Consider the following 27,764-nt stretch of genomic DNA (forward strand, 5'->3'; position numbering starts at 1 on the left):
CATAATCATCATAATCATCATCGTCGTCGTTATTATCTTTGTCGGCGCCGTTATCATCATCATCATCATCATAGTCATCGTCGTCATCGTCGATTATCATAATCATCGTCATTGTCGTCATTGTTGTTAACATGACTATGATCATCGTTGTCATCATCATCATCGTCGTTGTCGTCATCATCGTCATCATCATCATCGTCATCATCATCATCGTATTCGGCGTTGTCAGCATTATTATCATTGTCGCCTTACCCGTTGTTATCATCATCAACATCGTCATCATCTTCACTACGATCATCACCTCTGTTATCATGATCGTCGTCGTCATCATCATCATCATCATCATCATCATCATCATCATCCGTAACAGCCGCAGCATCCTCATCTTCCAGTCGTTTTAGTGTAATGGATCTTCTTGGAAGAGAGAACTGGCTAAACACCGAGTAGAAAGAATAATGGTTCCAATATATGGATTCCAAAAAATTTTGAATTGGGTCGTGATTGGATCGGAACGGCTTTCAAAAAGAATTTTGTGATCCAAAATTATTTCACTATTTTGATACTATTTTAAGCTTTTTTGATTTTAGCTTTGTTTTCGAGGTTGTCATTTTGATGAAATGTGATCACAAAGATAGAATGAAAGAACGATAGAGAGAACGACGTTGTAGAGAAAAAAAGAAGAGTGTGTAAAAGACAAAGAGAGAGTATAGATAAAAGTGATTGAAAGAAAGAAAGGAAGAAAAAAGAAAGAAAGAAAGGGAAATGAACAATGATTAAACGTAAGAAAGAAAAAAAAGAAAATGAAAGTAAGAAAAAGAAATAAAAAGAGAGGAAACATTAAGAGAAAAATATGCAAATGGATGGAAAAAAAGGAATGGAAAACAAAAACAGAAAAAAAGAAAGAAGAAATAAAATGAAAGAAAGAAACAGAAGATAAAGAGACGGAAAATTGTAACGTAACCGTAACGACGAAAAAAGGACAAATAAATAAAGAAAATAAATAAAATTCCGAGTCGACATTTTTTTTTTTTTTCATTTTTAAACAACACCAATTAAAAGTCTCTCGTGATCGTCGATCTCACCCGGCGTATACCTTTCTTCTCCGACCCGACACCGGTCGCAGCCAGACATTTCTCGCCATTTACACGTCCATTTTCTTCGACGTCGACTTTGTTTCTGCCGAGCACGTCCTGTCCTTTTTCTCTCTTTCTGCAGACGCTACCTCGCGCACACTTCCTTATTTGCATTTGTCTTGTATTTTTCTTACAGCTGCTGCTGATTTTTCAGTCAGAGAAAACGAGTCTCGTCACCATCTTTTCACGGCCCGACATAATCACGCACCCCACCCCAGGCACCTTTCAAAAATGTCAAAACACAGAGTAATAATTTATAATCAAAAGCTGATTTGTCGTGTAAAATAAAAACTATATATATATTTTTTGTAGATCAACTGTGTTGTGATTTTTGCTTCGCTGTGAGTGTGTGTATATATTTATACCAGTGACAAAAGTAGATGTTAACATCTAAAGACTGAATAAACGCATTTGTAACAGCCGGCCACAGTGAATACGTAACAATAACTCCGACTTGCTATTTAGTTTGTACAACGGCATTTATTTTTTTTTTTTTCGTCATTACACCCATGACGTCACCTACATGATGCAAAACGTTCTCCAGGTCTCTCCCAGAATTTCGAACGTTATCTCGTCTCTGTTAAAATCTTTGTCTTTCTCATTTTTTATAGTCCCTGTCCTTCCTCATTTGTGACGTAACTTCCCATGTATTTACATACGCGCATCCGCATTGTTACGCACGAATAAGACGACTAACCAAAAAATAAACACTTATAAAGATTTTTAAAAGGATAAAGAATAGTATGAGAGGATTGAAAACGCGTAATACAATAGACATAGTTGTATTACTTATGGTTAGTGTACACTACACGTACGATGTGCCATCGATAGGTTTCCAGACTTTTTTTTGTATGGGTACTTTCATTGATAGCACACACATAGAACTATATTCCGCTTAGAAGTAATCTCCTCCGGAGGCATTACACTTGTTGTACCGTTCAAACAGCTTCTAGAATAACTCATGGAAGTCATTTTGTGTGAGCGTGTCAATGATCTTCATCACAGATTCTTTCACCTCTTCAATCATCTCATAGCGACAGCCTTTAAGGTTTTCCTTGAGCTTAGGTAATAACCAAAAATCACAGGGAGCAAGATCGGGCTTATAGGGTCAAATAGTTTATGACAACGATGGAGCACCCTTGGAATAAACTTCGCGCAAATCTAATAACTGTGTACAGTTACTACACTGGCATCAAACTCTGCGCTTATTGTATTTATAGACACAGGACAGTCCTTATCCATGAAATTCTTTATTTGGCCAATCAACTCTGGTGTTCTGACTTACTTACTCTTCCCGTACCTCTCATTATCCCTCATAAACTCTCTGCCTTCTAAAAAAAACTGATGTTCGATTCATGACAGATGGTATAAAAGCAGTCTACAGCATGCCATATGTTTCTGTGGCATTTTCGCAAGTAGAACACAGATTTTTATTGCATATCGTCCTTCTAAAGTGCCCCCATGCCCAGATTGCACTTTTGAAAATCAAAAGCAGTGGCAATCAGTTTAGGACAAACTTCGCACAAATCTTCCGCATCTTCAGTTCCACGCAAATAATTGTGTATACAGCTCCCACACTGACATCAAACTGCGCTTATTGTATCTATAGAAACACAACGGTCCTTATCCATTGAATTTTTTATTTGGCCAATCAACTCTGGGGCTTCTGACTTCCTTACTCCTTCATCTCTCATGAAGCCTTACAGATTTCCTGCCTTTCTTGAATCTCTTATATCACTCAAAAACCGATGTTCGATTCATGCAAGATGGTCCAAAAGCAGTCGACAGCATTCTATAAGTTTCTGTGGCATTTGTCCAAGTTTTAATCAGAATTTTATTGCACATGGTTCTTCTAAAGTGTCCTCACGGCCAGAGTGCATTTTTGAAATTCACCAGCTGTTATAATCAGGCTTTGGTAGGGTGCATTCCGATTCCTGCTGTAGCTGTTCATTTGAACCTGAAATCATAAAAATTGGTCATCTCATCAGATGTATAGCAATAATATATTGAATTTTCAAGGGTCTACAACCATTTTAAATGCTTGTACCAAAAAAGTCTGGAAACTTTTTGAAGGCACCTCGTATATGTGTTTCCAGCACTTGTTTTTTAATTGCATTCCTTCACAATACAGCGTAGAATAAATAGGCTCTAGTAGGGTGCATTTCAATTCCTGCTGTAGCTGTTCATTTGAACCTGAAATCATAAAAATTAGTCATCTTATAAGATGTATAGTGATAACATCCAAGAAGTCTGGAAATATATTGAATGCACCGTGTATCTATATAATATTCTGCTTGTTCCTTTCTTAGTCTGTTAAGCTTTAGAAAAGGCCAATACAGTTTATGAAGGACAAACTGCTTCAAAAAATGTCTAACTTGCAAAATTTGGCTTTAAAAAGGCAACTCTGCAACCTTGGACAAAGAATAAAATAGTTACCTTCCTTTGAAGTAACTTCGTTTTCAAATATAATAATAATAATAATAATAATAATAATAATAATAATAATAATAATAATAATAATAATAATAATATACTAGCAGGACCCGTGGAATTCCACGGTAGTTAAAAGCTTTGAAAACACATCAGTAAGAAATTCCTTATTGTTATATTAATCTCAAGTCGTAACATACCTACCACCAGAATAAATGAATGACGTCATCCCCGGAAGTTACCCCCCACACACACCAACGTATCCCCTATCCACTATAAGAAAAATGAAGGTATAAAGCATGGGATATTCTCATTAAAACAATCGTCAATCCAAATGAGAATAATCTCAAGTCCTAATGCACCTACCAATATAATTTGAAGAGGAATGACGTTATCACCGGAACTCAATCCTCTCTGATAAAAAGGAAGGTATAGAGTCTGAGATGATATTCTTAGTAAAATATTAGCCAAACCACGTGTGAATGCTGGAGGGAATTCGTTTCTCATTAATTAAAGTTTGCAATGATGAAGATCTTTTTTTGTGACACAGGGTGTCACAATGTAGTAATGGCGTAAGAAAGAAACAAATAATTAATGTACGGAATCATGACGCAACACGACAAATAAAAAAAAAACAAAGATTTACAGCAATGACATATTGAATTCTTAAGAGTCTACGAGAATTTTTAATCCCTGCACAAAAAAATATCTGGAAGTGAATCCGTTTAGTATTGAAGGCGTTTGGTATTGAAAGCGTTTGGTGTTGAAGGCGTTTGGTATTGAAGGTGTTTGGTATTGAAGGCGTTTGGTATTGAAGGCGTTTGGTATTGAAAGCGTTTGGTGTTGAAGGCGTTTGGTATTGAAGGCGTTTGGTATTGAAGGTGTTTGGTATTGAAGGCGTTTGGTATTGAAGGCGTTTGGTATTGAAAGCGTTTGGTGTTGAAGGCGTTTGGTATTGAAGGCGTTTGGTATTGAAGGTGTTTGGTATTGAAGGCGTTTAGTATTGAAGGCGTTTGGTATTGAAAGCGTTTGGTGTTGAAGGCGTTTGGTATTGAAGGTGTTTGGTATTGAAGGTGTTTGGTATTGAAGGTGTTTGGTATTGAAGGCGTTTGGTATTGAAAGCGTTTGGTGTTGAAGGCGTTTGGTATTGAAGGCGTTTGGTATTGAAGGTGTTTGGTATTGAAGGTGTTTGGTATTGAAGGTGTTTGGTATTGAAAGCGTTTGGTATTGAAAGCGTTTGGTGTTGAAGGCGTTTGGTATTGAAGGCGTTTGGTATTGAAGGTGTTTGGTATTGAAGGCGTTTGGTATTGAAGGCGTTTGGTATTGAAGGTGTCTCGTATCTGTTTTATCTGCACGAATGTATCAGTCAAGCATCTTCCACTTAAAATGTCAAATGATCGTACAGTGTAGTTTTATGAACTGCTTCTTACATCTGAATCGAGGAAAGCATAAAAAAATCCTGAGCTTTTATTTGCTGAAAACTATTAGTCGAAAAGAATTTACCACCCGCAGTAAAATGAAAATGAACAAGACAAAGAAAGAAACGAATGCCCATATTTTTCCATAATGAAGATACTAAAAAAAAATAAAATAAAATAAAAATAAAATAGCTATCATCTAAAGAAGAACTGAAATGTTTCGTTATGGCGCCGAATTTTTGTAAGGAAAATATAAATTCTTTTTAATCTCTGATGCATTGTGGGAGAATTTGAGAAAATGTTGCGCTCTTACTCTCTTTTTCTATCAAACTTTCATCCTCTTTCTCTCTCTCAATCTCTCTCCCTCTCTTTTTATATATATACATATATATATATATATATATATAAAGAATATGTATGTATGTATGTATGTATGTATGTATGTATGTATGTATCCTGCGCCGTATAACTGGACCTCTACTGTCTTGTGGGCCAAGGTTATATTAACTAAAGGCTAAGATTAGGTAACCCTGACAGAAACATTCAGAGGAGCTTAGGCCCAGTCAGCTGCGGCATACGTGACCCACGGGCGTGTGGAGTATGCTCTGGTGCCCAGCAACCTAAGTCCCAGTCAAGGATCAAATGGCACGGTGGGTGGAGAGGGCTCCCGTAAGCCGTGGTGAAGGCAACCTCTCTAGGAGATGGAAAATTCTGATATAAAATTTGCGGCGACTGATGCTTCCAATGATGTTGACTTGCTCTTCTTTTTGGTTCAATGTGGCAGTTGTTTAGAGAGTGGGATTGCCTCAGTGCAACGTCTTTCCTCACTCTAAAAAGCTTCAAGCACAGGCATTACTTGGAATACATACTTTGCAATCAGTGTGTATCTCGATAACAAAAAGGCTGTTTGTAGCCTAAAACGGCAAACAAACACTCAATGAGGATTGATGCAGATATGGGCGTGAATAGCAATAAAGGCTCTGGAACTTCCAGGGTCTGGCCTGGTAGGTGTTTAGGACACCACAGCTTAGACCCGGTCATCAGTGGTTGTGCTGGACTATAGAAGGTTCATAAAGGTTACCATCTGGTATGTGCTGCTAGTTGCGCTCATGTTTGCGTCATTTGAGCCACAGATATATTAAGTAATGGCAATACTCGAGAACGAGTTGCTGCCATCATGTATGTATGTATGTATGTATGTATGTATCGACTAGCCTGGGTGCCCGGTGTTTGAAGGTGTATAGTGAGCAAAAGAAAAAGTGGTAGTAGGCAGGCAGGCTCGATCCCGTACCGCGAAGGAAGAAAAAAAGTAAATAATAACTTTAAAAAACGTGACGTCTTTGCCGTTGCGTCCATCGCAAAACCGGAAATGCCGAAGGTTTAAATTGAGTCAAGTCAATCGAAAATAGGGGATGACTTTCGAAAATATCGACGATAAAACTTGACACCTACCTATAGAAAAGTGCCCAGTTGAGGCTGAAGGAATTAATGTTTTTAGCCAATTTTTCGATATTTATCGTCCGAAGGGTCGAGCTTCAAAACGATACCGATCTTCTTGAAAATCTGTCGCCCGTGTCGAAAAATTTTGGCATACATACATACATACATTTAAACAGACAGGTGAGATTTACATTATAGACTAGCGGGGTAACCGACGTTTCCCGGGTGTGTTACGGGGTGTAGTAAGGGTGGGAATCAAAAAGCAGCCCGGTGGGGGTGGGGATAAACAACAGGGTGGAGAGAGGTGTTTAAAATAGTGGGAGTAGGCTTGAACCCGAAACGCGAAGTAGGAAAGAAGGTGAGGTCAAAATAAAAAGAAGCGGTAGTAGGCAGGCTCGATCTCTTAACCCGAAGGAGGAAAAGAAAATGAGAAACGTAACTCGTTAGCCGATTTCGCTATCGCGCCACCGGAAGTTGCGTGCGTCGACTTTAAGCATGGTCAATCGAATGTACGATGATTTAAATCCTTGGTATTTATTTGCTTCCGCACGAAAGCAAATTTTTTTTTAATTTTTTTATTCAATTTTCACCCCAAACAAGGCACAGTGCCACGTTGAAGCAGGGGGCTACTATCAGGGGCTTAATTTGCAGGCACATTATAAAGGGAGATGAGTAGAAAGATGTTTGTTCACATTACACTTGGACTTCTGCACATTAGTACAGTTGGGAAATCAGAATCCCGGAAGGGAGTTCCAAAGACCTGCAGCTCTGGGGAAGAAACTATTGGAGTAAAAGGCTTTCTTGCACCTAGGGATCTCTACTGTAAAGGGATAAGACTTACTAGCTTGTCGGGTTTGTCGGGGGTAGTTCCGTTGAGGAGGCACAAGTTTTTGCAGTTCGTCAGAGAATTCACCATTAAAGTATTTGTAGAACAGGCAGAGGGATGCAACATCTCGTCGATGGGACAGAGGCTGAAGCCTAGATGACAGTTCAGGACCTATCAGGTTGGCGACTCTCTTTTGAACCCTGTCCAGGAGCGAGAGACAAGCAGCAGATGCACCAACCCAGATGTGACAACAGTACTCCATACATGGGCGAATGGTGGCCTTATAGAGGTGCAGGATACTTTCAGGCGTAAGTAGTTTTCTAGCACGGTAGAGGGAGCCAACCTTCCTTGCAGCAGCCTTGGCAATGCTCTCATTGTATCTATTCCAGTTTATATTCCCTGTAAACGTTAGGCCGAGGAGTTTAAAAGAAATACTTTCAGGCAATGTGTTTTTGGCCAAATTAGATACAGTATCGTTTTTAATGTCGGGGAAAAACCAGCTCCCCCAAAAAGGGGGCACTCTGGCAGTATCCAAATAAATAGTAATTGTCTCGGTATGAAGGGTTTCCCTTACATCGACCAAGGACCAGTTACGGAACAGATACTACTCGGACGAAGGCCAGGAGTTGGCGGACTCATTATTTATCTTCTTCTAATATAATGAAATGATAGCGATTTTTCTCCTTTTACAAAAAAGAGAGTATAGCTTTGAAAACGCAGAGGGCACATAAAAATTCATTAAGCTCACACAATCAACTTAAGTGAAGCATCAATCCCGGCTCGATTGATTTGCCGCTTTTTCGAACAGTTTCACTTTATACGAAAAAGCCAAAGACCTGAGACGACGCCACTGTGGGAATTTGTTTTACTTGATAAAAAAAAAATATATATATAAAATAAAAAAAGGAAAGAAAGGATCACCGTTTAAGAATACGAGATATAACGATCTGGAAAGAATCTCCATCCAAAATGCCTTTCGCTCGTGCCCATTTTGCCTTATATATATATATATATATATATATATATATATATATATATATTTAAATAAGGGAGTAGTCACCAACAATGTGTATTTTTTAGCATTATCTTATTATTCCGTGTCTTGGTTTTTCATTGAGAATTGTGTTTGGATCATTGTAATAATGTTTTTAAGTCATTGAAATCGTTTACGCGCGTTTCAGACGGTCTGTGATGCGTCCTCGTCAGAAATTATTTTAATATACATCTTTCTTTCGTTGGAATTTATTAACCCATTTTATATATATATATATATATATATATATATATATATATATATATATATATATATATATATATATATATATATTTATAAACTCTGCCTTTTAGATTATTTTGGACCATTTGGAATTTACCCATTGGATTGAAATTTTAAATTCGACCGTTTTGGATTTTACATTTTTGGATTTTTACCCTCCACCGGACTATCCATTCATGTGAAATCTTTTTATCATTTTTCTTTTGCCTCCTGTTCCCCTTACTTCACCCTTTTTTTTTTTAACCAAGTAAGATCTGTGACTTACTTGTAGTTTCATTAAATACTTTTATATGCAAAATCCGATCCTGCATTTAGCTAATTCCTGCCCTCTGATGAGAAGGAGAGTATTTCTTCGAAACTCCGCGGATTAAGGCCTATCCACTTGTGCTTCCTTTTTTAAAATTAAATATGTTTTTAACTCTTTTTCAAGATGTCTTTTAACATGTTTTATTCATCATATTTTAACATGTTTTATTAATCATATATATATATATATATATATATATATATATATATATATATATATATATATATATGTATATATATATTCATTGGGTAGAGTGCTTATGTATAAGTATTGGTATGTGTAAATGTATATGTTTATATGTATATATGTATAGGCGTATATATGTATATGTATATATGTGTGTGTGTGTGTGTGTGTGTGTGTGTGTGTGTGTGTGTGATGCATGCTCGTACTTACATACGCATATATACACGCTATATTTTACATTTTGTCCAAGATCGATCAAATACCCCTCCCCGCTAATATTCGTGCATATTAAAATTGCAAATGATGACAGTGTTCGATTTCAAAAATCTCCTAGATAGCATATAGACTAATTATTTTTACGTCGGCGCCGGTAGACACACCAGAACAAAAACAAAATCAATACAGCTTCGGGAAAAACTCGAGAAAAAGTTAGGAAAAATATTTCCTTTTTAATGTAATGAATTAGAAAAAAAAAAAAAAAACACGTGTAATCTTACAAATTGATACATTTGAAGAACATTCGTCGTAAAACTTAAAAAAAAAAAAAAATTACAAAATTATCTTAGTGCTAGCAGGGAGACCCGATGTTGCCCGGGATCGAATGATAACCAACGAATGTTTCACTCTGCTATGTTTTTATTGTCATCGAAATCGGTGAAATAGCTCATTTTTTCAATCAAAGCGGTTGATTTCCTACTCTAGTTGAGGAACCATCACATGTCTCTCCGCACTGACTTAGTCCACAATACATTGTAGTAAACATTACACTGTAGAGAACCTACTGTTAATTTTATAAAATCATTTTTATATATAATGTCTTCAATGCAAATTCAAGCATCTTGCTTCAGTTGTGTTCTAAATAGAAACATTCACTTCGAACTCGCCCGTCATATAAAAAAACCTGCTGTTAATTTTATGTGATTGATCTTACTACTTGTGCGGTTATAATAGCTTTAAGTTAAGTTTAAAATGAGAAAATCAAGTATGATGATTCAGAAGATTAATTTCAAACGCGCACCCGCCATATCCAAGTACCTGCTGGTAATTTTATATGCCAGATCTTTCTGCTTGTGTGTAATAAAACTTCTCAAATGCACTTGTGATGTTAGACTGTGCAAGGTGTTAACTTTCGTCAAAACCACCCGTTCCTTTATTCATTGGATTATTTCGATAATCGATTATCGATACTGATTGAAAATATTCCGATACAAAACTTATCTAAGCTAAGAACACTGCCAGACACATAAACTATATTTATGTGAAATTTCATAAATGATCGGCGCAGCCGTTTGGAAGTCCATAGGGAACGAAATCACACACACACACACAGACACACACACCTGAACACAAACAGAAACACAGGATTAAACACACACACACACAGACCAAGTGACTTCTATATGAGAGTAGAGACTACCGGGACCCGTGGAAATTCCACAGGGAACTCATTTATATGTAATATATTTATGTTGTCATTTTGTAGATGTTCAGTGTAAATGGAGACTATGCAGTTTTTGTTTTTTTTTTGAAACTGCAAAAGTATTTAAGCTAGCACGTACGTCCAGTAAAGTACGCTTAAATATGATATTTTAATTCTTGCAGATATCGTATATATTATTATAGAGTTAATGTTCTATCTATTTATATATATATTATAAGGTTGTGATTTCAAAATTTCAAAAATAAAAAAATATATCCATATGACTTGGGTGCATTACCTTGAATCGAAACCGAAATAAGAAACTTATATATATAATCGAAACCGAAACCAAAACTTATGAAGAATTCTTGATAAAATTATTTATTTAAAAAAATAGGTGATTTAAGTGCCATCAGCTATAGTCGAGACCGAAACCAAAACTTATGAAGAATTAAGGGTAAAATTATTTATTACAAGAAATGGAAGTACATTACAATTAAACGACCCGGATGTAAGCGTGACACAGAAAATAACACACGCGCTATCGTATTAATATATAGATATTACGTAGAAAGTTTCAAAAGTAATGTCACATATTATTCCGACTGAATGGATGATATGTGATTGCAGATTGCTTTCTACAACTAATGTATTCGTGGCCCGCAAGTTTCATATCTCTGTTGCAGATATTGACGTTATGAAATTCTAAGAAATCAATCCCTGTCATGTCACACACACACATATATATATATATATATATATATATATATATATATATATAGTTTAGTGAGTTAGAAGAAGAGAGTAAGTTCAATTCTATAAAGGGGAGACTTATCGGGATAATATAAAGCTCAACAAGCTTTGATGGAAGCTTATATAAGAAAACAATAAGAATGTCAAATGAATTCACAAAAACTATGTATTGATGAATATAGAATGGTTCATTTATTCAATAAGGGTATACAAACATTTAGTTGGAGATAGAGGGGACTCTTTATACCAAGGTATTTCGAAGCCTAATGCTTCTCATCAGAAGAGTAGAGAAGAGGCTAGGTAAAATAATGGTGGGAATCATCGGAAACGAAATAAATCAATAAAATTATTGATGATGTTGGGGGGTTCTATATAGTTTTTATGACTTCATTTTCCATTTTCATTGTTTTCATATATATATATATGTATATATATATATATATATATATATGTATACACCACCCCCCACACTGTCACACACACATATATATATATATATATATATATATATATATATATATATATATATATATATATATATATAACGATACGCATTGGTTCCCTTTACCTCCCTGCTACCAAAAACTCTCACTTCAGGATTTACTGTACAATCAATTTGGATATTAAGTTCAATATTCTTTTCATTCTGAACCAATATCTTATTTCGCTTACTCAATGATTTACAAACTTTACAAACTTTTAATTATGATTTTCTATGTTTATTACATTTAGCAAATTAGGTTTAAACCATTTATCATATTTGCTAATATTTTTTTCCTCTAAGGAGATGGGTAAGCATCGAAAACCTATAGGTTAACAAGATATACTTATTGAAATATATTCTTTGTCTTGCATATAATAAAAATTCTAGATTTGAAATGTAACCATTTAACATCATAAAATTTAAATTATTCAATTTTGATATATATATATAGTCTTAGAAGTTTTTTTAACCTTTAAAACGGTAAAAATAAGTATTTAATTTTTATATTTTTTATCATTCGTTAAAAAACTATTTAGTCAGTAATTCATTTAATAACATGCAATCAATGCGCCAACTTGCTCTCTCGAATTCACTATAGTACCAATGGTAATTCAAGGGATCGTCAGTTGTTTACCACGAAACACTGTTTCGGGGATTCAAAAAGCCGTCGTGGCGAAGAGACGATGAAGCCCTGCGTCGGGTTATCGCTGATAATGGGCGAATGCGGACACTCATCGGTCTAAAACTAAACAGGAAACAAAAAGGAATGATTCACGAACTTATCAACTAACATTCGAGTTCCGGAAGCAAACGCCCAAAATGAAGAAAAAAGAAAAGAAAAGAGACTTTAAAATGACAGACTGCCGAGGAAGCCTAAAAAAAAAGAAAAAAAAAGAAATATAAACTGTAAGTCCTCTCTATATATACCTCTCGTGCGACGTGTCGGCGATTCGTTTATTTTGCCATTTTTATTGTTTTTTTTTATTGATGTATTTTCAGTTGGCATTTTTGGACACTAGTTTGATTTAATCCTTTTTTCACACCCTTCCTTAGCCTATTATTTTCTCTGTAATAAAGTTGATATATATCTATATATATATCTATATACAGTAAGTTATAAAATGTATATGGCGATTAAGCTACACTGAATATTCCGCATTTCATCCACTCTAGGACTCTTCAGGCTTAGGCGCATAAGCTTGAAGAGTCCTTAGAGTGGATGAAACGCGGAATATTCAGTGTAGCTTAATCGCCATATACATTTTATAACTTACTAACTAGCTGTACCTACGTATTGAGCACTTTTGAAGTAAATACTTAAAGTTTACGCATAAATCTATACTTTCGTATATTAATTTTATGTGAGTAAATTAAGTAGTTTATATCTATATATATATATCTATATCTATATCAATATATATATATATATATATATAAACACACCTCTAATTCCCTTTTTTAAAAGATTGAATCGCCAAATCGTCAAAGACAAGATGAAATCAATCAAGCAGGAAGATATATATATATATATATATATATATATATATATATATATATATATATATATATATATAAGTTTTGTGGTTAAATTTTAAATTAAAAAAACATATAGCCACATATATTCGATTTAAGAATTTATTGTTTGACAAAAAGAATATATAAAAGGGGTTATGTTAATTTCCTTAATCCATGGATTTTCAATAATGGCGCATATCATCAGAGGAAATGAAATGCGGTTCGCAAAATGTTCAGCTAGACGCTTATTTTGCTTTTCAGCACAAATATGGAAAACATTATACGAAAAGAGAAGTTGATACAACCTGGCCAATCCATTATCGGAAGGGGTACAATGTCCTTCGGGGTTATAAATCCAAGTGGGCAGAAAACAGGTCTAGGGCAGAAGGTAATATTCCCATATAGCGTATTGCTCCTTATTGATTTTTCGAAAAGTATACGGGGCAGCCTAATTCGTTGTTGCGTTGAGTGTGTGTTTGGTTGATGTAGTCAAAGTATTACTTCAAGTAATATCTATCAGGATTTTTCATCTGAATTCTATCAGTGTCTTATCTCGCTTATATATATATATATATATATATATATATATATATATATATATATATATATATATATATATATATATATATAGGATAAGCTGCTTCTAGCAGCGCCATCCCAGATGTGGTAACAGTACTCCATCTTTGGCCGTACCTGGATTCTATAGAGATAGAGAATTGCATCAGGAGTGAGATATCTACTGGAGCAGCAGAAGGATCCCACCATTTTTCCAGCGACCTTGAGAATGGATTTGATATACGTGTTCCATTTCAGGTCAGGAATAAAGACCAAGCCCAGAAGCTTATCAAAATATGAAGCCTCCCCAAGACGAGAGTTATTCATTTCAACCGATGCAAGATTGGTATCAGAGCGTAGATGATGTAGAGATAGAAGCTTGGTTTTAGATGCATTAAAATTAACCAGCCACCTCTTTCCCCATTGTACCACATACTCAAGATCAGGGGAGAGATAATCAGAGAGGACTTGGTGGTTTACGGTCTTTTATGTGCTACCATAGATTGTAGTGTAGTCAGCATAAATGTCTACGAATGATGTAAGGATGTCATTTGGTTGCTCATTGATGAGAATAAAAGCATTGGAAATGTAGAATATTCGTTGATCGTCATTCCAGACTGGGCAGCGTCGGGTCTCCCTGTTAGTAAATTATAAAGTTAACAGTTACAGATCGCGAACAACCAGGCAAGTCAGCAAAATCGGACAAATCTACAATCTTCGATTGGATTTCTGCATTTTTTTTTTTTTTGTTTAATTTCCGCGTAATCAAAATCAGTTTCGAATTGAATTCTGGGTTCACATCACAAAAGCCATTGTTTTCATTCATCCTGTTATTTAGTTTCCGGTTTTATTTCCGCTAGTTGTGGATTGTTTTTCCGGGATAACCGGACGTTCCTTGCGCCAAGTTGTGCAGGGTTGACGAAGTTGTGAACGGCGCAAGACGCGGACGAGGCCATGGGGCGTGTTTCCATGGCAACAGACGTATCAACTTGCAAATGATAGTCTACCGGGCGTCGAGTATGTTCACCTGATCGATTACAGATCGATAACGGTCTCGAAACGATTGATTTTGTTTCTGTTTTACGAGAGAGATCGGAGAGAGAGGTACAAAAGGTGACGATTCGTACCGGGTAATGGGGTGAGGACGCGGGTGAAAAAACACCCGGAATTATTTTTATAGCGACCAATAATAACTGAATATATATAAAGTTTCCGGAAACGTCTCTCTCTCTCTCTCTCTCTCTCTCTCTCTCTATATATATATATATATATATATATATATATATATATATATATATATATCGCTCTCTCTCTCTTTCCTCTTCTTTCTCTCTTCTCGTTTTCTTTCTTTCTTCTCTCTGTTAGTCTCGTTATCTCTCTTTTTCTCTTTCTCTTCCTCGCCTTCTCTCTTTCTCTTTTCTCTCCCTCTATTTCGATCTCTCTTTTTTTCTCTTTCTCGCCTCTTTCTTTCTATTTTTATTTATTTTGTTTGCAGACCGTTCTTCTCTTGCTTGACTTATTGTTTCGCACGATTTACTCTGTTGTATACTCCGACAGACAGATAGAAGACAGACGGACAGGCAGACAAATAGATAGATAGATAGATAGATAGATAACAAAACAAATGCTTTCAACCCGGCGTTGCCCAGTGTTTATCTAACACGTGTAGTCGTGAAAGATATAAAAACGCTCAAAGTTATTTTTGAGTGCGCCATTCCCACGTGCGACAGAAAGATTTCCGAGTTTGACAAGATACACCTGAAGAAGGTCGGAGGTTATAACGATCAAACCATTGTGAAAATAAAGATAAGAACAATAGTCTGAACAATTCAAATAGGAGGGGCGTTCCTAAATTAAGGCCTCCAATATTTTCTAACTCAAAAACTATAATGTTAAAGAGCTATGGAGACGCAAGTGGTACCATTATAAAACGAACGACCTTTTGTGCGCCAGAATATATTTTTACTACATAGTCACCAGCATTCTCAATGTACTTTTGCTAACGTCTTTCGACACATCGGTTGCAAACGTCCGAGGTGCGCTTTGTCGTTCCCATCTCTGTTGCGACTCTGAAATCGACGGACACATCTCTTAATTGCTGCCATAAACTTTATTGGCTTCTTAAACGTTCAGCTGAGTTCGCTCGAGGGTGATCGTTTAAATTTTTTCTCTGCATAGAGAAATTTAATGACGCATCTCTGTTTCTGACTCACTAAGCTATATATATATATATATATATATATATATATATATATATATATATATATATATAGGTAGAGAGAGTTTGAAATCAATAAGTTAATTAATTAATCTATGAAATAACATAACATATAGTAACTTAAAGCGTATTCCATCCTCTATCACCCAATCCTACTAAATCTCATTTCAAACATAATTAAATTACTATAATTATCATATAAGCCCTGGACAACCCTCTTCCCTTCATTGTGTACTCATATACAAGATACCCAAATATGCTTACTGTTCGACTTTTTACCTCGCAGCTCCCTTATGGCACCTCTCACTAATGACAACAAATGTAACTTCTGCCACGCGGAATTTGAAAGTGTAAGTCATCTAACATCAAGTTGCAAGGTTCTTTTAGGGAATGGCTACTACACAGCGAGGCATAATGGGGTATGTAAGTACATCCACCGGACCATCTGTAAAAATTAAATATCCAATGTAGCAAACATTCCTGGGAATATCAACCTGAAAGAACAGTTGGAAATGGCTTATATATCATACATTGCGCTTATCTAATCTCTACGGTCATCTACCTTGAAAATGCTGCTGTCAAACCTGACATTGTTCTATGGAATAAGTCAGAGAGAGTTGCAACCTTGGTTGAAGTGAGTGTCCCTAATGATGGAGGTCTGAACAGGGCTGAAAGTTAGAAACAGACCAAATATCAAGGTATGATATAAAAAGAAACTGGAATCTTAGGGTGATATCAATCATACCAGTTATCATAGGTGTCACAGGGATTATGAATAAGAACCTTAAGTCCTACCTAACTAATATTCCTGGTGAACAAATGCAAAAGACATCAGGACAATTGCACTTAAGGGAACAACGAGGATACCAAAAAGAGCTCTCGGTTGGTTTCAATAAAAAGCAGGACAATGTTGGCAGCTGATTTGGCTGCCCACCCCTGCCCAGCGTTACAATCTTCAAAGGCAGAAAAACAATGAGATTTAGCCTTCGAAATGCCTTGCATAAAAAGCATTCATAACTCCACACACTACTTGAATTCGCTTGTTTTAAATAGATCAATAAATCACTATACAACAGAATATATTTTTTTATTATCCATGTAAAAAAATACCACTTATTTTTTATTCCGCCCGAATGGATTAGAGGGGATTTTAAATATAATCGTTATGATAACTGAATGTATGCATCCACGACCTGAAAGTTCTCTATGTTGGAGATATTGACAGTATGATACTCTAAGAAAGCAACACCTGTTTTGAGCGTGCGTAAGAAGCTGAGGTACGTCATAAAACCCTTTGCAAAATAGCTTTTAGAATGCTGGTGAATATGTGTAGAACCAACTTTTTTGTATTACTGCTAACCCCTGGATATGATTTTAAACTATATCCGATGGTGAGACGCCAGCTTTTGGGTTTTGGGGAGTGTGGAGCCACCCTTTAATTGCCATTGCTCCCAGGTCCACTCTGACCCGGAGTGGTAGTACTTGTTATGGTCCCAACTATGCCGACTTGAAATATTCTATTAGAAACCGACTTGAAATATTCTATTAAAAAATTGTTCTTCAAAATCACTGGATTCGGCATTAAATAACCTGAAAAGGTTTGATATGCCGTAAAATAAAAACAACATATATACGTACATACATATGTTTTAAACAACATATATATGTACATACATATGTATATGTATATATATATATATATGGATATAATGTATATATATATGTATATATATATGTATTCATATATATATATATATATATATATATATATATAATTTTGTCTGCCTTACTATTTCTAAATCTCTATCTATGTGTCCTTGCTTGTCATCCGACGGCTCTACAAGCGACGTTTCTTTATCTTTTGTCGTGATATGATTGGTCTTATAGGAAATCCATAAAAGACGTTCAGGGGGGAAAAAAAGGACAAAAATATCCAAAGCTTATCTTAGTCATGTGATAAAAACTTGCCTTGTCAGGAAGATTCACCTCGAAGCTGAAGCGACATGTCAACACGATATTTGATTGGATTGTCTCTCTCTCTCTCTCTCTCTCTCTCTCTCTCTCTCTTTCTCTCTCTCTCTCTTTCTTTCTCGTATTTTCTCTCATTCTATTTCTCACTTTCTCTCTTTCTATCTCCCTCTCTTTCTCTCTCTCTCTCTATCTATCTATCTATCTTTCTATCCTCCTCTCACTACTTTTGTAACAATCTCTACCTTTCTCTTTCTTGTGTTCTCTCTCCCTCCCCCTCTCTCTCTCTCTCTGTCACACACACACACACACACACACACACACACACACACACACATATATATATATATATGTTTATTTTTTAAATATTGTTAATTTCAATGTATACGGTTTTCATTTAACGGATTTAGACTATTATGATAAAAAATGAATTCATTTTTAGTTAAGCTCAATGCATGTATTTTATAGGTGCAGAGCAAATATAGTACAAAATTTTGTTGAAATTCAAAGACTTACATTTTTTCTGTTTATTTTATCTTGGATCTCTTGATTACAGCCGTTTCGTTTATGGGATGACAATTTTATGTTGTATGTTTTCATTGCGATTTTCTTTCTCATCAACTCGTCAGATGTGATTTCCATCCGATGTTTACAACAGAAAGTTAACGTTGTACATAATGAACCTGGTGCGTTCGTTTGGTGAAAAGAAATTCTATTCCCAAGGTGTTAAAGGTCGGCTTGTAACAACGTGGGGATGGAATTTCACTTTATGAATATTCCATTTGTTTGTCGATCTGCTACACTCGATTGTTTTGTCGAACTTCCTTTTTTTGACGGGTGTATAAACCATTATAAGCCCGTGTTATCGTAGTTGTCGTGGGCCAAGGTGAACCTCCTAGGACTATCAGAACAGCGCATCAGCCATACATAGGTAAGGAAACTGCCATCACACACAACAAATGGATTCAGTATTGATATGTTGAGATATAAGGAGTATTGTGAAATGTTGCGATATGTGTTTTTCTTCCAAACAATGATTAATGAAGACAAACACACACACACACACACACACACACATATATATATATATATATATATATATATATATATATACTGGATCCAGTATTAGCATAAAGACGATGATGATGATGATGATGATGATTGTGGTGTTCATGATGATGGTATTGGTGTTGATGATCTCGCTGCCCTAATCCCTACATAGTACCCCAGTAGATGTTTCCCCTGATAGTAGCCCCCTACATCAAAGTGGCAATGTGCCTTGTTTGGGGTGAAAATGTAATAAAAAAAAAAAAAAAAAATGATCGTGATGATGCCGACGAAAATAATGGTGGCGAAAGTGATGATGATAATGACAATGGTGATGACGGTTATGATGATAATGATTATGATGGTGATGATGATGATGATGACGACGATGATGATGATGATTATGATGATGATGGTGGTGGTGGTGGTGGTGGTGGTGGAAGGGAGATGATGATGATGATGATGATGATGATTATGATGATGATTACAACGACGATGATGATAACAATAGTGATGATGATGATGATAATAATAATGGCAATCGATAGAGATGATGATGATGACGACGATTAAGATGATGATGATTATTATGATGATGATGATGATGATGATGATGAGGAGGAGGAGGAGGAGGAGGAGGAGGAGGAGGAGGAGGATGGTGCTGATGGTGACCTGGTGGTTGATGTTGGTGATGATGATAACAATAATGATGACGATGATGATGAGGAGGAGGATAATGATAGTGGTGATTATGATGACGACAACTCTAATGCAGATGATGGGGGTCAAATGAATTTCACTTAATACAATCTTCCCAAATGTAGAGTTTGATTGCTTCATCACGAACAAAAGCACGTTTTCAAAAACACTAAAGACCTTCGTCCAGGTGTAAAAGTTACGATTAACGTGTAACGAAAAAACAAAAAGTGTAATTCCGTAAGTGCAACAACCTATTAAAATCTTCCAATAAAAATACATAAAAATTATTTTTTAAAGAAATGTTTCGTGTCGAAATGTACTTATGGCGGATTTCTTTTGTAAATATTCCAGACTTTTATATTTTCTGTTTATTTTATTTGAAAAATTTTAATCCAAAATAGTTTCATTTAACTCCCATGCCATATTTGTTATATCACTAAAACGTTTGCGTATACATGTGTGCATATTCATGTGTGCATATTTTTCTTTTTACACAGTGATCACCATTATCAAGGCCCGGAAGCCACTCAGGGATAAGGGTTATTGCAAGTACATTACGTTAGTGTGGAGATTTGATGAAGTGTTTACTTAAGGGGGCGGTTCATTAGGAATTTGTTAACGTTGGACTTGAAGACATCCAAGTTGTAGTCCGGTGGGAAGCAGGCAGACGGAACAGAGTTCCATAGGCGTGCAGTTCTAAGAAAGAAGCTTTGTTCATGGAATCCGCGTTTTGATTTAGGCACAGATATAGAGTGGGAGAAATTTTTCACAGTGAGTTCAGACGAGCACCTGCCATGGAAATAATGATAAAACAAGGATAGGCTCGCAACGTCTATTCTGTGGGAGAGAGGTTGCAGGGTAGAGAAAAGGGCATCCCCCACTAAGCCACGAAGTCTATTTTGTACTCTGTCAAGGCAGGATAGGCTGTTTTTAGCAGCTCCTGCCCAGATATGGCAACAGTATTCCATCCTTGGACGTACTTGGTGTGTGTGCATATAGAGGAATAGAAAGAAACAAACCGAGTAATGTGTTCATTAATGTTTCGGCTTTATTTCGAGACTTCCTCTGTATGAATAAAATAAAAACGAAACGTTGATGAACAAATAGCTCGGTTTGTTCTTTTTTGATGCCATATTTCGTCGGAAGACTATTTCGATTGTTCTCATTATATGTGCACATATCTTTACTAAATGTGTGCGCATAAGTTTCTTCTTCATGGGGCTCTCCATTTCAAAGTTGCTGCCATTTTGATTTTTTTTAAACCGGTTCGTGAATTAAAAAAAAATTTTTTTTTACAAACTACTTGAAAATACAAACCAATGAACTTTTCTACCATAAAAGTAACTTTTATTGACTATGGTAACATTTATTTCTTGTATATTTATATTATTATATATATATATAACATTTTCTCTTTGTAAGGAAACATCATTTTGTTGGTCACTCTTGGCTACGAATAGAAACAAAGTTGATATAAAAAAATATATTTTCGCGAAAATTATCTTTACTTTCATCATATTTTGCTTAGGGTAAAATTTTTGAGTATCAAAATCTATCTCTTTACAACCCCCTTCTTTTTCATAACCTATCATACTTTCATCAATCACAGTTCATTTTCTGTAGGCTGTTTTTTAACCCAGTCAACGACGCGTACTTCTGCTAGTATATATATATATATATATATATATATATATATATATATATATATATATATATATAAGCAGTAGTTTGTTGCTACACAGTTATGAGCATGTTTCGGTCTACCAGTATTTACCAACTAGAGACCTCATCGGGTAACAACCCTTATTTCCGAAAACATAATTCAAAAATAGCAACCTCAAATTATATATATATATATATATATATATATATATATATATATATATATATATATATATATATATATATACACGCGTATCTCTATATTATATAAAACTCACTTTGGATGTGTGAGTTCCTTCCTCATAGGTTCCGAAACGGCTGAGCCTATCTGTTGCAAATTTCACACAAAGGTAATTTATATGTCTGGCAGTGTTCTTAGATATGTTTTGTACATAAATTCATCCGATAAGTATCGAAAATCGAAAACACCGATCCTAAAAATAGTCTTTCTTATTTTATAGAAAAATAGAATCTGTAGGGGAATATTTTACGGTACACCGGTTTTACCTTGACCGGGTGAACGTAAAATATTTCCCTGTATTTTTTTTTAATTCATCAATAAGAGAAGAAAAACTATTTTTAAGATCGTCAATCCCAAATATCAGCTGACGAGGTATTGTAAACAAATACAAACGGAAATTGATAAACGACATTATCATTATTTATTTATTTATTTATTTCATTTATTTATTTATTTTTTTATTTTTTTACGAATTAGTCCAACGAGCAATTATTCCTCGTAATATATAATAATCAATAGAGGCCTGATTCTATAATAATACATACGCAATTTGCATAAAATAAAATATCATGTTTAAGCGTATTGTAGGACTGGGCAACGCCGAGAGTGCAGCTAGTACAGATATGATTTATAAAACCCAATATGTCTGTTTGTCTGTCCATTTCCATTTTTTCAAGGTACATCTCCTCCGAGGCGTTCTGTTATGAGTTGTTACATGAGTTGGTAAAAATAGCCGCGAAAAGAAACAAAATTATTTTTTAAAGTTGGAACTTGGCTGGCGTAAGTTTACTTAAACTGTTGTCGTATGCATGCGGAAATATACGTTAAATTCGGTTTGTTTTCCACTGGTTTTCACGCATGGATAAGGACCGTTGTGTGTTTATAAAGACAATACGCGCACATTTTGCTGTCAGTGTGGGAACTGTACATAATTATTTGCGAGGAACTGAATATGCGGAAGATTTGCGTAAAGTTTGTCCCAAGTATGATTAGAGACCTCCATAATTTTCACACACTATTTGACAAAGATATACATCAAGAAAGTTCCTCACCCTCCCTATAGTCCAGGCCTCGCCCCCTGTGACTTTTAGTTAATCTCTAAGCTCAAGGAAAACCTTACAGCCTATCGTTATAAGATGAAAGTGGCTGTAACGATCATTGACACACTCACACAACAGGACTTTCAAAAGTTGTTGGAACGGTACAACAAATGCATTGCAGCCGGGGGAGATTACTTTGAAGGGGACTAGAGTTCCATGCGTGTACTATCGATAAAACTACCCATACGAAAAAAAAAGTCTGGAAACTTATTGAAGGAACCTCGTAAATATCAGTGATGAGACAACACCATGATGTTTGGTAATAGTGATAAGGATTGCACATAATTTATTTACATTGGACTTGTAGTAAGCTGGGAAACAGCTCTACGGTGTTTTGTTCCATATGTAGGCAGTTCTAGACAATAAACTTTGCTCATGGAAGATAAATTCAGTTTTTAAGAGGGAGAGAGAGAGAGAGAGAAAGGAACTGTTTATATTGCTTGTAGCTTGACGGGTTCTTTCTTGTGAATGTGTTGCAGAAAAGGTGGGAGAATCATAGATTAGAGCTCAGTCGAGAACAATCCGTGAAAATAACCGTACACTTAGTTTTTTTATAGAAAGAGAGAGAGAAAGAGAGTGAGAGAGAGAGAAAGGAACTATTTATATTGCTTGTAGTTAGACGGGTTCTTTCTTGTGAATGTGTTACAGAAAAAGGTGGGAGAATCATAGATTAGAGCTCAGTCGAGAACAATCCGTGAAAATAAAGGTAGAGTAGAGAATAACTGCGATGCGAAAGAAATGGGAAGGAAGAGAAACGTCAATTGACAACAAGATTTTGCAGTAAATTTTTTACCTTGTCAGGGCAAGAAAAGCCATTAAGTGAATAATTTGACATTTGAAAACGTGGAAATCACGTAAGAAATGTTTTTTTTTACAAAGGAGTCACCACTTATCAAGGCCCGTAGGCCACTCAAGGATAAGGGTTAAAGAGTGTACAGTGGTCAAAGGGACAATATCATAGTAATCGCTAGAAGTGTAAATTTGGTAAATTGGATTACTTAAGGAGAACGGCTCGCCAAGAACTTGTTTACATTGGACTTGAAGACGGCCATATTGTAGTCAGCTGAAAAGCAGGTAAATTGAAGAGAGTTCCACAGGTGTACAGTTCTAAGAAAGATTCTCTTATTATCTTGTATCAATGAAATAATTTTCCAAATTTGAGGAATAAATACTAATTGTATTTTATCTATTTTTAACAGGTTCTTTCTGAAATCTGAATAATGGACTCATTTGTCTAAGGTAAGAATACAATATTTTTTTTTAACATTTATCTATCTCTTTATCTAACATATAAACGACTATATGTCTGTCTGTCGGTCCGTCTGTCGGTTTGTCTGTCTGTCTGACTGTCTCGCTGTCTGTCTCATTATTATCAAACTCTATCGTCTCAAAAACTAAAAGTCGCAAAACGATGCTAGGGGCCTAAAAGGATTGGATTTTTACGGGTGGTTCTTTTGTGGGTCTTTTAGCCGGTTATTTTTAAGGAGTCCAAAAAATTGAAAAAAGTCGTTAAACATTTTGTACATTTATCTTAGTTTATTTTTAACTTTTCAATTTTTAATTGATTTGTATGCGTGTCACGTTGGTACAGTGGTAACGTCACCAGCTTTGAATGCTACAGTTTCGGTTTCGATTCTAGCTGATGGCACTTAAATACTTTTGAAATCACGACTCTATAATAATATATACGGAATCTGGACAAATTAAAATATATTTTACCCACGAGCAAAGCCGCCGCACCCCTGATAGTATATATATATATATATATATATATATATATATATATATATATGTGTGTGTGTGTGTGTGTGTGTGGCTGTCAACGTGTTCAAGTAGATTTATTTGTAAGAAAAATTGTGTTAAAATAACTTAAACGTAATACGTAAATAAACGATGTGAAAAAGTAGAAAGTGATAACAATTGTTTATTTGTATAATTTAAACGCGAAAAAAATGGGACACTGAAATCGTGCACAGTAAAATAATACGTTTTATTGTCGCGTTGATTATTTAGTATAATATATATCGGATATATGAAACAGGTCGATGATTATATATATATATATATATATATATATATATATATATATATATATATATATATACTAGACGAGACTACCCGTGACCCGTTGGGTCAGTGTCTTATATTATCTATGGAATTAATGTATAAGCGTGACACTTGTGACGTAAGGAAAATAGTTTTTGTGACAAACAGAAACATTTCTATGAAAGTATATTAAACTGAAAAAAATATATAGATCGATTTTTATGAGTTTATAATTGTTTATTTTTTATAATTTTATAATTGTTTATTTTTTGAAAAAAAAAAAACTTACAGCCATTGAATTATAAGTGGTTTTCCATACTTATAGGTAAATATGTACTGAACAGATACCATGATACTTACAGTTGAATTCAAATTTTGATATATCTTTTAATTTAAACGCAAAAAAAACAATTGGGACACTGAAAACGTACACTGTAAAACAATACGTTTTATTGTCGCGTTGATTATTTATTTGTAAGGCAATTTTAAAAAACATATTTTCGGGATTATTTATTTATGTTGGTAATGTAGAAGAAAATGTATGAATGTTTTTTAGAAAGGTGTTTAAAAAATAAGGAATAAATTATAAAAGGGAAGGCGGTGTGTAAATTAACGTTGTAAAATGCTCTTATGGCTGTTAACGGGTTCAAGTAGATTTATTTGTAAGAAAAATTGTGTTAAAATAACTTAAACATAATACGTAAATAAACGATGTAAAAAAAGTAGAAAGTGTTAACAATTGTTTATTTGTATAATTTAAACACGAAAAAAATCGGGACGCTGAATCGTACACAGTAAAATACTACGTTTTATTGTCGCGTTGATTATTTAGTATACTATATATCGCATATATGAAACAGGTCGATGATTATACGTATTATTTGTAATCACGTTTTCCGTTTGCTTCCCATATCTTGAAGTTTTTTATTCAATAAATTTAAGATATTCGTTTTCTGAGGACGTCCATTTGTCCGAACGAAACCGATCCAGCGATTTGTGTTTATTTGTTTATGCTGTTATGGGTTTATGTTTATGTACGCATGCGCAATTGGAAGTCGTAAATCGGATGTTGGGTTACAACACCCGTTACAAGATCATTTGATATATATATATATATATATATATATATATATATATATATATATATATATATATATATATATATATATATGTATAGTTTTTAAAATATAATTATCCACTGGCACGACTTATTAGAGTGGCGGAATCTATCGAGATTCGAAATCTGGACCCTATGCTAAGAAGATGAAAAGAACATCCGACTGGTAGGTATCGCGATTTTTTATCTAGATGTTATTTTTTGTTTTTGGTAGCGGTACTTTTTGAATGAATTCAATTATTTATGCGAAAGTGCATTTTCACCTAAATGGGAGTTGGGATGATTTTCCCTTTGACCAATTTGGTACCTCCAAATGAGGAGCAGCATATATATTGTTTTTAAAATATAATTATCCACTAACACGTGTTTCGTCGCCTACGACTCATCAGAGTGGCTGAATAACAAATCGAGCGTAGGTATTAAGACGATATAAAAACATTGTTAATTCACTACCCGCACAGCACGGCACTGCCGATTTAGCATAATGGTTCAAAGCCTTGATTGTCTCACAGGCGGTCGGGTTTCGATCCTAGCTTGAGGTAGTTGCTTGTTTAGCCGCACTGATGAGCTGTGATACAGCGAAACAGTACTGTATGCTGATTACTATATATATATCATATATAGATAGATCGATAGATATACAACTTGCCATTAGCGTATTAAGCGATGTTCTTTTTGTAAACAAATCGAGCTTCGGCATTTGGACGATGTCAAAACATCGTTAATTCACTACCTGCACAGCAGCAGCAGCCGAGTAGCGTAATGGTGAGGAGCGTTGCCTTTCGCACTGATAAGCTGTGAAACAGCGAAACCCTACTAGATTAGTAGATTCCATGAACAAAGTTTCTTTCTTAGAACTTCACGCCTTTGAAACTCTATTCCGTTTTCTTTTTTTTCACATATGTGCATACATGGTTAAGTGGAATCCCAATTAAAAGAGACCACTTCATCAGACAAAAAAATAATGTCGATTCTTTTTTTGGGGGTGGGGTCTGGTGAAGTGGTCTCTTTGAATTTGGATCACACTGAAACATGTATGCACATATGTAGCCAATAATATTTGTATAATAAACAGACTATATACCAGCTCTGTCCTCCATTGAGCACTCTTTAATAATCATATATATATATATATATATATATATATATATATATATTACTATAGTGAATGGATGACAAAAAGTCGATATTCCAAAGTTCATGATGTTGACCATCTTATAATTTACTCCTTTAATTCAGTTGACATTTACAATTCTTGACAGTATCTGTTTCGTAAATCGATTGAACTTGTTAGTACGAGTAGATGGGTTTAGTGACTTTATTTCTAAAATTCATAATGGCGTAATGCAAGCAAACGATAAGATATTTACAGCTTGTCTTCCAATTTTCGGATTTTAAGCATGTCAAAACGCACTTTATTTCCTTTTGGCAGAATGGTTGTTGCTATTTCTTCTGATGAGTTAAGGGCAAAATAAATTCACTGATTGATATAATAGTTAAGTAATTGATGTTGCGCTACGAAACAGATACTGTCAAGAATTGTAAATGTCAACTGAATTAAAGGAATAAATTATAAAATGGTCAACATCATGAACTTTGGAATATAGACTGTTGTCATTCATTCGCTAAATTGCTCTGTAATTACATTGAGCTTCTTAAATAAGGATTAGTATATATTATAAGGAAATAAATTATATTTCCACAGATATATATATATACACACACGCGCGTGAGTGTGTGTGTGTGTGTGTGTGTGTGTGTGTGTGTGTGTGTGTGTGTGTGTGTGTTTGTTCAGGCACTTGTCGATGCGAATTCCCTGAAGAAAGCGTTAATAGGTACTGGCGTTTTGACATTTTCTGAAGAACGCCGTGTGTCTGTTTACTGGTATTTACGGCCTGTCTATCCAACCCGACTCATTAAGCG

The 27,764-nt window shown here is 35.0% G+C and overlaps 1 long non-coding RNA gene across 1 annotated transcript in view; it reads left to right on the forward strand.

Annotated features, from left to right (window-relative positions):
* LOC145267041 (uncharacterized) overlaps positions 1-27,764 on the forward strand; it is a 689,166-nt gene that overhangs the window by 358,930 nt on the left and 302,472 nt on the right. Inside the window, exon 3 of the long non-coding RNA XR_013864812.1 lies at positions 23,878-23,917. This is a non-coding gene — a long non-coding RNA (uncharacterized LOC145267041). The remainder of the gene's footprint in view (positions 1-23,877; positions 23,918-27,764) is intronic.

This window comes from Euprymna scolopes, chromosome 42 (genome assembly GCF_053919585.1).
Source record: "Euprymna scolopes isolate OS-2025 chromosome 42, ASM5391958v1, whole genome shotgun sequence".
Classification (NCBI taxonomy): Eukaryota; Metazoa; Mollusca; class Cephalopoda; order Sepiida; family Sepiolidae; genus Euprymna; species Euprymna scolopes.